We start from the raw sequence: 11,682 nt of genomic DNA, 5'->3' as shown, positions 1-11,682 counted from the left end.
TCAGTTCTGGTCTCTGTCTCGTCAGCTGGTGACCACGGGGCAGGAGGGCACAGACCCCACTCCTTTCCACATAGGGCAGTCTCCAGGCTTCCCTGGGCCATCTGAGGTCTTGACCGTGCCTGTTTCATGGCTTGTGGGTGCACAGGCCCCCCTGGGGGCTGGGTGGGCAGGGGCAGTGGGAGAGGGCTGTGGACGGAGGGAAGGTAATGCCCTGGAGGCAGAAATTCAGCCTTGACCCCTCAGTCCTCTAGGCCCTGGGACTGGCCAATCAGTCACATGCCAACTGCACTTAGACCCTGTAGCTAAATCTCATGAGGGAGATTAACACCTAAATGATGTGTGTCTCCGTGTGTGTGTGAGTGTGTGGCATTGCTATGAATTTTCCCACCTTAAGACTTTCAAGACCCACAGATCCCAAGCGTCCTTGTTTTCACCACCCTTCCCCTCCTCAAAACTCGCCCGCCCCCTACTCCTACCTTGGTAAAGTCCCCGTGGTCCCTGGAGTCCACTGATGAGTGCCGGTGTCTGTCAGGGTGCAGGATGAACCTTGGGCACCTCGTAGGAGCACAGACCCGAACAGGTGCAAGGACGGAGAATTCAAATCTGCTTTGTCGGTGCTGAAAATGGGATTCAAATACACACAATTCCTTCTATTACTGGAATCCCTGGCAGAAATGGTAGCACAAGTACAATAACGATTTGTTTGAACGCAGACTTTCCCCCTGTGGTTCTGCATTTCTGCATGTGATCTGGGCTAAGATAGCCCCTATCTCTCCTGGAACACCGCCAAAGGGAGGCACGCATGGGGGAGGTTGTCTGCTCAACGTGTGGCCATGGACACTCAGGGCGGAGTAAGCAGCTGGGTGAGAGTCACCTCCAGCAGCTGAGTGAATGAATACAGGAGCCACTGGTTTCCATGAGGATCAGAAGTGGCCCTTTCCACAAGTGGGGGAGGGAAGGTAATGGATAAATAAGCCGGAAGACAGCAAGTAGAATTGGAAGTGTTTGCTTTCTATGTAGAACTTGATTGTATTTAGGGAATGTTGCCCATCCCTGCCCTAGCTTCCCAGAGGGTTCAGAGGTGGCTTTGTTATCGTGGTCGCCAGACCTGTCAGGTGACTTTAGTCGGTGAGCGGACTGTTTTATTCCTACACGACCACGACGGTCTCCATGTCCACCTTTGCCTAAACGGCGCAGAGACCGGCCACGCAGCAGGTCTGGGAGCCTTGGGAGTTTCCTGCTGGCTCCGCTGAACCAAGGCTGGCTTCTACTTAGCGTCCGCCCTATCTGCCCTCCAGAGACGGGACGTGTGACTCAGGGAGAAACCTCTGCTTCCTCGATTCAGCCTCATTTTAGGACAAGGGTCATCACCTGTGACTCGCCCTCTCCCTGCGCCCCAAAGTGCAGAAGAAAAAGCCGGGCCATTTCAGCAGACTCTGGTGCAGGGCAGGGCCAGGGCATCACGGCTTTTGAAATTTGTGTTTAAAACAATAAGGCAGGATTTAGAAATTGGAAACTGACTATTTCATGTTTCGTTGAAGCAGGATGGAATCTTTGATGGCAGTATTTACTCAAAAACTGTCTCAGTGGAAACAAAGAGTCTGGTTTAACAGAGGCTGTGCTGGGGGGAAGTGGGGGGAGGAATTTCGGGAAACCAAAATTGAGTTTCAGCGTCTCTAGTCCAAACATCTGGGGAGCCGTTGGTTTCCACGTCTGTTGGGGAACCTGATGACCTCACTGTGCTGAATCCAGTGTGACCTTGCAGCAGGATGGGCTGTGCACTGGGGGAGAAATGCTCGCCATTTCTTATGTATAAGGGAAGGTACCCACTGTGCATGTCAGAAGTTAGGAGGCGTTAAGTAAAGCATATAGAGAGCTGTAACTTCTAGACCTTCAGAATTTTATTGTGGCCAAAAGGAATTTAAGATTCTGATGTCATCACCTCGGCACTTTATTTTCTGAGTAGCGTGCCCTGTGTCTTGGAGACGAAGTCGCCTTGCTCCAGAGTTAGGTCATCACCACCATGCCCAGAGGGAAGCCAGGTGTGAGCTCACTGGCTTAAGCTGCTGCAGGTTTAGAACCCAGCTGCGGACCACCGAGTGGAGGACCCTCCATCCCCGATGCTTTACTGCTCTTACTGGTTCCAGCCGATACTTTCTGGCACATGAGGCGCTGGGCTGGGAGGAGGTGAGGGCCAGGGGACGGAGCTGCACAAGCACACAGGGCGGTCGTGGCTGCTCCCATCCTGCGGGAGCTCAGGAAAACCACCTGATCGTTTTCTTCCCTCCACGGTAACAAGGGGGCTGGGGTCAGGCTGCTCTGGCAACTTGCTTGAGGGCATCCAACTGACCTCGTCTGTAACTGCCCGTTAGCTGCTTGTCCGATGCCAGGGACAGGTCAGTGGGAAGCCGTGGGGGTCTGTGCCCGAACCTCGGTGCTTACACGTGCAGCTGAGTTCATTGCTCCTGGGCAGACGCCCTTGATTAAAACTCCGTCACCTTTTTTTCTTTCCTTTCTTCCCCATAGCAAAGCATCCTCTAAACCAGTTGCTTCTCAAATATTCGTGCACACGCGAGTCACCTGGAGGGCTTCTAAAACTGCAGATTCTGTTCTGGGTCAGCCTGGGTCAGCGTGACTAATAAGCTCCCTGTGATGCCACTGCCACTGGTCGGGGGACCACGCTTTGAGTAGCCCAGCCCGAAATCTCCTTGGACCTCAGGAGACTTCTAGACCTGCTCCTGATACGGTTTCCTCTATAGCATATCGGGTGCTGGGAACCCACGGGTACTTCTCCACGATCCTGACAGGTCTGACAGGTCAGCATATAGACATAACCCCCCTGGCCCGGCTCAAGACGTGAACATGAGTGGACAGAGACTTTCTATTGGCGAGAAGTGAGGGAAAGATGGACTTATCCGTCAGCTAGGAGGGCATGGATGGGAGACCCTGAGGTCGGGAGAAGAGAAAGCCGTGGGGGGCCTGAGACTCGGAAGGCAGAGGAGCCCTTGCACGGAGGGCGGAGGACAGCAGGGTCCATCTCGAAAAGGAAGAGGATGGACTGCGTAGGGGAGCCGAGTGGGGCCTGGACGCCTGCAAAGAGACCTGGGGGGCCCTGTGAGTGGGCGGCCAGGGACTCATCTGTTGGAACACCAAGTGCAGCCTGGTGATGGATTCAGGCCAAACTCAAGGCTGGGCCTCGAGAACCAGGCAGAGACGACCCTGCTTCCTCAGAGCCCCGAGGAGCCTCAGTTCGAACTGTCACTACGGGACTCCAAGGCCTGGGACAGGCTGGTGGCACCCGGCAGGTTCTCAGTCAATGCATCTTAAACGGATGGAGTGGAAACGGGGCAGAACTGTGAAAAGTGCGGGTCCCATCAGCTCAGGAAGCTGGCTCAGACCACCTGGGGGGCGAGTGTGTGGCTCATGACTGCTTTTCCTCCTGATGGCGCTCTGTTCCCAAGCAGGGTCGCTGTAGGACTGGCAGGGAGAAGATGCACACTCAGGGTCTGCATCTCCGGAGGAGAAATCAGGGGCTTGATGCAGCCCTTGGGGGTAATCAGCTGTGGGATCCAGGGGACCTACCACGGATTTGGGGGCTTGGACTGTACTGGGCTCTGACCCAGGCAGTGACCCAGCTGGGCATGCCTCTCCGCATACTTGGGTCAGAGCTGCCACTTGGTTGGTCTAGGACACTGCCCCTTCCGGAGCCTTTGTTGACTTGGGGGCTGGGTGTCCCCATCACAGAGCGGGGGTGGTCTGCTCTGGTGGAAGTGCATGGGGCTGGGAGCAAGGCCAGGCCTGAGGGCCCCAAGAGGGCCCTGGAGGAGGAACTCGCGTTGGGCCCCCGTCCCTTCGACCCTCCCTCCACTCCCTAGGTGTATGGCCTGCACATCTCTGCTCATCATGGTCACCAAGGTCCCTGCAAAGCCCAGCTGACAGCAGTCCATGAAGCCTTATTCTAGGCTTTTGACTCGGTAAGTGCCCTTTGAACCCCCTCACGCCTGCGAAGGCCAGGCAGCTGCCTTGGCTTGGAGGAGTCCTCAGGACAGATGGCCCAGACAGGTCCCGCCTAGCGAGAGACTGCCTTTCTGCTTTCCCAGGTCAACCCTAAGGGATCAAGGCGGTGTGTTGCCATCGTAATGATTTATAAACTTCTCATTGTGATATATAATTTCAGCCTTAGAAAAAAGCTGCAAGAATAGGGCAAGACATTCCTGTACTTTCAACTGATTCACCAGTTGGTAGAATTCTGCTCCATTCTCTCTAGTTTAATCTCTATGTATAGATCTGTTCTTATATATATAGTATAATCTCTCTATATCTTTTCATATGTATTGTATAATGTCCGTCTATGCCTAGATATCTTTTCTTAGATATTTATAGTATAATCTGTCTCTCTATATTTCCTTTTATATATATTGATACGTACAGAATAGTCTGTTTACGTATATACTTTTCATATATATATATAGTATAACCTGTCTATCTTTATATATATATATGCATATATGTGTATTGATATATATGTTATAACCTCTGTGCTATAGTCTGAATGTTTTTTGTCCTCCCAAAATTCATCTGTTGAAATTTAATCACTAATGTGATAGTATTAGGAGGTGGGGCCTTTGGGAGGTGATGAAGTCATGAGGATGGAGCCCTCATGGATGGGATCAGTGCCCATTCTTCTAAAAAAGAGTATTTCCAAGAGGATAAATCGGATGATCAAAAGGCCATTTTATTTCTAGTTTATAAAAATTGAGAAAAGGAGAATTCGAAATTATTGTGCATTGCTGGGTTTCAGCTCTGCAGGGCCCAGGGGGGTGTGGCAAGGCCCCTCAGTAGACAGATGGATGTGAGGTCCTGCATGGCTTTCGGTCTGGTTTAAACCCCTTTGCCTGTGCACGGCCAAACTTATCGTGGGGGGTCCTGCACCCCCTACCTGGTCACTCTGCCTTTCTCGGGTGCTTAGTGACACAATGCCATTCTTCTCTTGGCTCGTAGGCCGGGGAGAGGAGATACCTCAGCCTGGAAGCAGAGTCAGAGCTTGATTTCGGAATCTTTCCCTCGATCCTCTGCTCCCACCACTGCCTGACCAACGGTTTCTTTGTCTAATTTTCTCAGAATAGTTTGTGAAAACTTGAGGGCAAACCACTTAAAAATTCTGCACCAGTTCTGTGTCCAGAGAGATCATCTATTGTGAGCAAAGGTATCTCAGCAGGAAAATCATTCCCTTCCTCGTGGTTTGCCTCTGAGCAAGCATTAAAACAGGCATCTACATGGACATATATACGCTACCAAATGTAAAACCAATAGCTAGTGGGAAGCAGCCGCACAGCACAGGGAGATCAACTCGGTGCTTTGTGACCACCTAGAGGGGTGGGATAGGGAGGGTGGGAGGGAGACGCAAGAAGGAGGGGATATGGGGATATATGTATATGTATAGCTGATTCACTTTGTTATACACCAGAAACTAACACACCAGCAAGCAAAGACACAGGGTGGGACCTGCCTAAGTCCTGTGGGAACCTTTAATCCCTTTCATTTGTAATAGTGTCCTGGGCTGCTGCAACAAATTAGCACAAAGTTTGTGGCTTAAAACAACAGAAATATATTGTCTTGCAGCGTGGAGGGCAAAAGTCTGAAATCAAGGTGTCAGCAGGACTGCACTCCCTCTGCAGGCTCACGGGGAGAATCCACCTGCCTCTTCCAGTCCCTGCGTTGCTACTGTCCTTGGTGTTCCTGGGCCTGGAGATGTATCACTCCAATCTCTGTCTCCTTTGGGTGTCCTCTTCTGTCTCTTAGAAGGACAGGCTTGGGCTCCCCTGGTGGCGCAGTGGTTGAGAGTCCGCCTGCCGATGCAGGAGACACGGGTTCGTGTCCCGGTCCAGCAAGATCCCATATGCTGTGGAGCGGCTGGGCCCGTGAGCCATGGCCGCTGAGCCTGCGCGTCCGGAGCCTGTGCTCCAAAACGGAAGAGGCCACAACGGTGAGAGGCCCGCGTACCGTAAAAAAAAAAAAAAAGACAGGCTCATTGGATTCAGGGCCCACCCTGATCCAGCAAGACCTCGTTCTCTGTCTTTACCTTAATTCCATCTGCAAAGACCCTATTTCCAAAAGAGTCACATTCTGAGGTTCTGAGTTGACACGGAATTTTTGGGGAGGGATACTGTTCTACCCACTACATCTGCCACCCTTGGTTGTCATCTTTGCCTTCTCAAGTGCCCCCCACTTGTTCTTTTCCCTTCCAACACTGTTGAGATCCAAGAGACGGTTGTCCCCAAGACATTGCACGTATCATTTCTCCCTAATTTGTTCAGCAGATTCCCCGGGTGTCGTGCTGGAAACGCTGCGTTGTCTGTTTCCTTCTGGGATGGAAAACTGCTCTCCACGGCCCCACCAGTCAGCAAGACATTCCAGGCCGGTCTTTCCGTTTGGGCTTTCTCATCTGTCTGTCTCTTATTTATACAAGGCCCAAACCACCAAACGCTGTGGGGCAAACACTCATTCATTTACTCTGCAAATGCTGGGCTCGGAATTCCAGGCTCTCCCTCCCCCAGAAAAGCCTCAGCAAAGCACTGGGACACTGGTGGACTTTCTTCACATACTTTGAGGTTTTCAGAAAGGGTATGTTTTTCTTAACATCACTTCCAGTGTATCTCTTAAGAACAACAAGAAGAAAACCTCCTAACTTTCGGAAAATAGAAAAGAAGTTACTAATCTGGAAGGAAGTTCCAGAACTTCCATTCCAGTTCCAGTTTTGTAATGGGTTCCAGTTTAAGAACCCATTACCAAACCCTCAGGGTGATTGTGCTGGCCTGGCTGTCCAGCCCTTAGGAAGGCATCATCCAGCCTCAGGGCTGAGCGTCCAGCAGAGATTTCGGCGTTATGCTGTGCGTCTCTTCCAGGTTCAAATACCGGCCAAGATTTTCCAGAGGGTCTTCTTTGTCCTATGGTGCGATACTCAGAGTCTTTTCTTGGTCAGTGATTTGTGAAGTGGTCTGATTTAAAGGGAGCTTCCCCCCATGAGAATTTTAAACACGTAATAATATTAAATTTAGATATATTTCTAAGACCACACGCACGATTGGGTATCAGTTTCTCATCTGGGAGGGTCCTCCTCTCACTCTTGGGCTCCTTCTCCAGGAAATGAGTGAAGAAAGCTGCCACAAATGATCGTTCCCCATTTGTAATCTCCGTGGAAAGGGGACCCAACCAGCCGAGCCCAATCTCCAGAATGCAGCATTTTCCTGAAGGTCTGAACACCAGGGTGGTCTGGATTACGCTGGGGGGCAAGGCTGTGGTTCTGTTAGAGTCTGTTGACCCGAAAATAAGGTGCCCTCAAGGCAGAGGGTGGGGGAAGCTGGCCATGGGGACCTCTGTTCCGTGTGCTTGTCTTGGTGATCCGCTAATGTGCATGTGGGCTAACCCAAGGCCATTCACTTAATAAGAACTTATTGAGCACCTACTGCATGCCAGGCACTGGGCTGGGTACCAGGAGGAGGTGGTCTTAGCCATGATCCCTCCCGTTGGTTTGCCCCCCGTCCATCAGGAGAGGAGACCTTTATTCATATGGATATAAGGGACAAAGGAGCCAAAAACTTCAGAAGGAAGAGAGATGGGAGGGGGGAGGGCAGGAGGTTACAAGGAGGAATTAGTATTTCAGCTGGTGTTGATTGGACCAATATTTGTTTCCTTGTTGGTCCAACCCTGACCTGATGGCCCTGGTGTCCTTCCCGAGCCCCAGGCCGGGCCCCAGTTGTGATGCCTGACCTTGACCTCCAGCCCCAGGCTGGCTTGGACCCTGGACCCAGTTCCTGCTGGCTCAGCCTCTGTTTGTGCCTTGGTCCTGTGGTCTCTTCAGGGTCCCTCCCCATCCCAAGGTGGCCCTGGGCATTGTCCTTTGGGGATCAGGAGTTTGTGGCCCAGGGCCAGCCCTGCCACCACTGGTGGACCTTCCCGAGGCCGGCCAGCTGACCCCTGCCCTGGCTCCCTGTCTGTGGCACCCGTGTGCCCATGATCCATGCTGTCCTGGCTGCCACAGTGTCACCTGCTTGCCCTAACCCTGACCGGCTACTGACATCGCCAGGCTGAGTACCCACACCTACACCACTAGTGGGGGCAGCTTCCCCAGCACAGCCAGCTCCCATCGGGTCCACCTCCAGGCCAGGCCTTCACTGCCTGCCTGTCTGTCCCCAGACCACCAGTGGCAAGGAGTGTATGTGTCCAGTAGGTCTCACGCATGGACGTGACTACAGCTGACATTGCACTGCCCTTTCCTGCCCAAGGTCATCTCAAGGTCACCCCTGTTCTCCACCCTCACGAGGGGCTAGCAGGGACAAGAGCCTTGATGAAACATTGGTCACATACTAGGGTCTCTAGCTCATAGGGCCACCCGTGAGGAGGTGCATTGTCTCTGTGCCTTCCAAGGCTGCTCAGAAAGTAGTGGTGACGGAGAGATGGAGCCAGACCCGTGGGGCCCGAAAGCCCCAGGGCAAGCTCTTCCTCCCTGGCGGCCGGGGGGTCCCTCTCGCTCTGTATCATGCTCCTCAGAGCTGAGTGCCTGCTCACCCCCAGCTGAAGCCACGCCCTCGTGAAGGGAGTCTTGCCCTGCAGCTGTAATCTCGGACGCAGAGGCTGGAGGCGTGCAGGTGGTGCTCCTGGGTGTGACCCTGGTGGGGTGCACGGGGTGTGGTGCTGGAGCCCCAGCTGCCTCTGCAGGTTCACCAGCGCGAGCGTTTCCTTGTCACAGTGCTCTAGATTCGGCATTCCAGGGCTTAACAGCCCTCATTATCTGACCCACATACCTCCTGCTGAAACTGACGTCGACCTCCTGTGACTTGGCCCTGAGTGACACGGAGGCCCTGTCACATACTCCGTGGAGGTCAGCACCTTGCTCCCAGGTGGAGGTGACACCGGGATGCTTTCCCTGGCACTCTGCCTCAATACCCACTTCAAGAGAGGCACAACCCTCGGAAGCCACGCTGTCCTGGGCTGTGGCCTGAAAGATGGCATGATGTGACCGGCTGGGGCCGCATCTGGCCTCTCTGAGCCCCGGGGCCCTCCCCTCCACCAGTTCCTTGGAGGAAACTAGCTCCCGGCCCCAGAGCCTCTGCAGGCAGTGCCTCGACCTCCCGGTCTCAGCTTCCTCCACGGGCCCCGTTGTCAGGACATAATTAGTTGTGAAATTATATTTAATGTCAGGCTTCTCCATTGTATTTTGTGTGATATCTAGGGCCACCGTAACAAAGCACCACAAACTGGGGGGCTTAAAGCAACAGAAATTTGTTCTCTCACAGCCCAGGAGCCAGAAGTCCAGAATCGAGAAGTCGGCAGGGCTGTGTCCCCTTCTGCGGTGGCCGGCGGTCCCCAGTGTCCCTTGACCTGCAGCTGCCCCCAACCCCGGTCTCCGTCATCACACGGCCTCTGTGAGTCTGTATCCAAATTTCCCTCCTCAGAAGACAGCGAGCAGAGTGGATTTAGGGTCCACCCTAAGCCAGGATAACCTCATCATAACTAAATTACAACTGCAAAGACCTCTTTTCCCACGTACTGGGGGTAGGGCTTGAACATATCTTTTTTGGGGACGCGATTTAACCCACAGCAGACTTGAGGGCTTTCTGGGTCCGGGTCAGCCCTGTCCACTGCTGAGTCCCCAGGTGGCCCTGGAAGGCACCACAGGGACGTGTGTGGAATGAATGGACGGACAGGCAGAGAGCTGATTGTAAACAGCTTGCGGATGAAAAGGACGGACATCCCAGAGGAGCCTGATTTGTGCAGGCAAGCTCTCTCTCTCTTCCTCTCCTTTCTTGTATGTTTGATTCTTCTCAAACGTGAACTCTCAGTATCAAAGCCTCCCCTCCTCCTTTCTCACTTCCTGTTTCCTACCCCTCCTTGGAGCTGTTTCAGAATCAAACCGTCAGGGCTGGACGTGCCCACGGGAGCAAGACCTGCAACGGCGCTTTCTCCTGGGCTCTGGCCCCGCACTTGTCCCCAGCAGCTTCCTGTGTCACCTTGGAAACGGCTGGCTCTTGGTTGTGATGTGGACCCATCTTGCTCCCTCGGATGCCAGGCAACCCCTTCTCGTGTCCTCTTGTTTCCACTTGTCTGCAGGCAAAATCCCACCCAGGGTGCCTCGTGAGGCCCCCCAGACTGTGATCTTGGGGGCTTTCTCTTCCCCCAAGAGGCTCTGAGCTCATCTCTGACCTCATCTCAGAAAACCAGCAAGACCCATAGTGCTGGGTGGCTACCATCAACAACACTGTTGCTAGCTTCTCGATGCACTTAGTCAGCTAGGACCACAGACTGCATGACTTAAACAACAGACATTTACTTTCTCACAGTCCTGGAGGCCGGCAGTCCACCATCAGGGTCCAGCAGGGTAGGTGTTTGGTGAGGGCTCTTCTTAGCTTGGAGACTGCTCCCTTCTCGCTGTGTCCTCACGTGGCAGAAAGAGAGAGAGGAAGAGGGCTCTGGGGTCTTCTCTGATAACGGTGCTAACCCTATCAGATCAGGGCCCCACCCTTTCGACCTCATTTAACCTTAATTATATACTTCCTTCCTTCAGATAGAGCCACAGTGGGCTTCAACCTGTGAATTTTGAGGAGACAAACATTTAGTCCACAACATGCACGCCAGTTTTTTCAGGACGAATCTCCCTTTTCCTTGTGAAGCACAAAGAGAAATGCTGTCGTGTACTACTGGCTGAGGCCATGATGGGCAGAGAGGCAGAGAGGGCTAGGTCTGGGCTGGGGCCCTGAATGCCCTGATGCTGGGTGCTGGGTGTTCTGACGCAGCTCTGCTAAGGCCCCGGTGCTAAATCCTAGGACCATCCAGCAGGATAAAGGCCTCAGGACGAAAACAGCACTCTCTGAAAACCACTCACTGTAGGCGGTACGAGAAACAGGCAATGTGAGAGAATTTCCAAGCGAAAGTGAGGGAAGGTTTGCAAAGAAACCAGGCAGGGCCAGTGCCGAGTGTGGACAACAAAGTGTGGGCCGCTAGTCCCTGCAGGGGAATCACCAGATGTGGCTGAGACAATACCCCCCAAGCCCGCGCACAGCTCCCTTGCACCAGAGGATGGAAAAGGTGCTTTCCTAGTGGGATGAAGGCGTTATAGACCCGTTTGGTCACGGCTGGCAGAGCGCGACAGCGGGCTGGGCTGTCAGCAGGAAATGCCCAGGGGTGAGACTTAACAGTCACCTCTGGAGACATTTCCGGAAGCTGCAGAAAGCCCGCATGCCTGGGAGGCACAGAACCCGGCTGTGTTATTTTAGGTTGATGCCTACACTTCCTGAAAGAATGAATGTACCTGTCGCTCACAGACCCCACGTGTATCAAATGTCTCTCATTGTTCACCCCAAATAAACTCTGCTGGAAGAGGGGTGGGGCTCGTGGGGGTGAATAAGAGGGGACGTGGGCAGAGGGCAGGGGGCGGAGGGAAGAGTGCCAGCTGGGGGTTCACAGGAAAGGTGGGTGAGGCTACGCCGCTGGTGTGTGAGTGTCCTGGGGGGACTGGGGCGCCCTACAGCAACTGAACATTATTTTCTCACAGTCCTGGAGGCCAGTGGTCTGAAACCAAGGTGTCAGCGGCATGGTTCCTTCTGAAGGCTCAGACGGAGACTCCTTCCTCGTCTCTTCCAGTTTCTGGTGTAGCCGCCAGCGCTTGGCGTCCCTCGGCTGGTG

This window comes from Monodon monoceros, unplaced genomic scaffold, assembly GCF_005190385.1.
Source record: "Monodon monoceros isolate NGI ecotype Baffin Bay Population unplaced genomic scaffold, NGI_Narwhal_1 Super_Scaffold_11, whole genome shotgun sequence".
Lineage (NCBI taxonomy): Eukaryota > Metazoa > Chordata > Mammalia > Artiodactyla > Monodontidae > Monodon > Monodon monoceros.
This window is presented reverse-complemented; position numbering follows the sequence as displayed.